Below are 2,202 nucleotides of genomic sequence, written 5' to 3'. Positions count from 1 at the left end.
GGGGCTCTCGCGTGGCTGTTGTGGACCTTAGCCCGCATGACAGACAATGCAGTGGTTCGTTTTTCAGGGATATGTGCTGGGATGGGCTTGGTTTCCCAGGCACTCTTTTAAGCGGGGCGCAGGTGGGAGAGTGGGGGGCGGACAACTACTGGAAGAGAAGGGAACGCGCTGGGTGGTCCGAGGTGCTAACAGCTGTGGCTTTAATAAATGGGAAGAAAGCTCCAGGAGCCTTGTTTGCACAGCGGGGAGGGCTGCCCAGGACTTCTTCCCAGGGGGAACTTGAACTTGCCTTGCAGGGCCACCCTTAACCGGTGGCTGGGCCTCTTGGCGGCACTGCTCGAATGGACTGGGACACCAGCTCCTCCTGGGTCATTTAAGTCCTGCGGCCTCCACACACGGGCAGCCGGCCAGGTGAGGGGGCAGGGGTGGGAGGGCTGGAGTGATCATGACAAAAGACCAGCTCTGGCCCACTCTTCTCCCTGTGACTGAGGGTGGGTAGGTGAGCCTGGTTTGTTCTCCCCCCCTAAGCCAGCTTCCTTGGATCCCCAATTCAGACAGCCGAGCCTACCCGAGGCCGTCCCTGAGCTGCCACAGCTAAAGTGGCTGAGGCACCTGCCTGCAAGCTTCCAAGACCTTTTGAACACCGCAGGGTCTGATCCCCCTCGGGGAGAGGCTGCCGAGCCTTGGCAGAACTGGACCATGGAGGCTGCACCCACTGGCCTCACCACCCTCTAGCTCTTGGAAAGAGCAGCACCGTCCACACGTGTTTTTCTTGGACTTCTCCTTGGCTCGCCTTGCACGGGGCGTTCCTCAGCTCCCCACTGGCTTTATTTCACATCTTTTCCTTGTTCTGTTTGTAGTCAGTCTGTGTGTGTGTGTGTGTGTGTGTGTGTGTGCACGCGCACTTCTTGTGTGATTCGTAATGATTTGCTTGCCAGGCTTACTCTGGAGTTGCACTTTGAAATAAATATTTGTAACAGTTGTTTTAAGAAGGGTCTTCTCTCCTGTTGAGGATCGTGGTAGGTAAGGGAGTCTGGTTGATAAAAACCAAAAGCAAATCTGTACACTGAACAGGGAGGTTAACATCCATGTGTACACTCGTTCCGTTTGAGAACTATTACCTTTCAGCGATAACTACAAAGGACTTAAGAGATGGGGATTACTAGTTATTTATGTTGTCTGAAGGGTTGGACTTTCCCCAGGTGTCTTCCATAAGCTTAGAACAGGGATGACCCTTAGAGGTGCATTAAAATGACCAAGTCTTATTTTAAAAATAAATATTAGGGCCTTGTTTCAGTACAGTAGCCTACACGCCCCACATTTTAAAGCAGGCTAGCATCTTCGTTCCGATTGCCTAGGTTCAAAGCCATGCTGTTGTGTGCCCCCTCCCCCCCCTTGAACCAAATAGCACTTGTGTCAGTAGCACCTGCTTAGAACAGGCCTGCTCATCAGTAAGACTGTTAGATCAGAGACCAAGTTTTGGCTTAATCATGAAATTCTTGGATGCCCTTAGGCATGGCATGCTGACCTCACTGATTAAGTGTTTGCTAAACAGTGGCTTTGGGACACCAGGCTGGTCTGGAAAGAGAATTTGCCTAAAAAGTAGGCACCATGTGTCTTCCAGGTAGGGTCACTGCCCTCCCCTGCCTTGAGGAGGTGCTCTCTGATGGCAACCGCTTCATTTATTTATCGGAGCCAGCCTTCTGGCAGGGGAACTTGACCTGGGTCTGAGCCTGCCCTGACAGGCAGTCACTGCAGAGCCAGTGGTAATCGAAGGTCCCTTGCTCAGACCCTGAACCACGGCAATCAGTGGTCCTGATATCCATGGCGCTTCAGAGGGGCTCCATGTGGTCCCTCCTGCTGTCCCCTCACCTTGTGTCATGGAGGAGGGAGATGGAGTAGGCAGCCATGACGCAGCCCCCCCCCACACACACACACTGCAGTGTGCACCGCCCGTAGCAGTTGAGGTCTTTTTCTACAGCCTTTGGTGTGAGTCCCGTATTCATCGCTCTTACAGAACTGGCAAAGTGGGACGGGTAACAGAAAAGATGTGTGTGTGTACGCGCGTGCATTGGAAGATCATCTTCCCTAGCAACTGATTTGGGGGCAGGGCAGGGGATAAAGACTTGAGAGAGTTGTTTTCAGTCCAGTTTCTGGTCTTGTCTCTGTGTGGGCTGTGAGTCACATTGCTGTGTGTGTGTG

At 53.0% G+C, this 2,202-nt stretch overlaps 1 protein-coding gene across 1 annotated transcript in view; it reads left to right on the top strand.

Moving 5' to 3' along the window:
- Positions 1 to 2,202, top strand: part of STX6 (syntaxin 6) — a 58,334-nt gene that overhangs the window by 47,244 nt on the left and 8,888 nt on the right. The gene's annotated exons all lie outside the window — the stretch shown is intronic.

The sequence above is a fragment of the Echinops telfairi genome, unplaced genomic scaffold (assembly GCF_000313985.2).
Source record: "Echinops telfairi isolate 266 unplaced genomic scaffold, ASM31398v2 ScPeMD7_7424;HRSCAF=8462, whole genome shotgun sequence".
Taxonomy (NCBI): Eukaryota; Metazoa; Chordata; class Mammalia; order Afrosoricida; family Tenrecidae; genus Echinops; species Echinops telfairi.
This window is presented reverse-complemented; position numbering and strand designations above follow the sequence as displayed.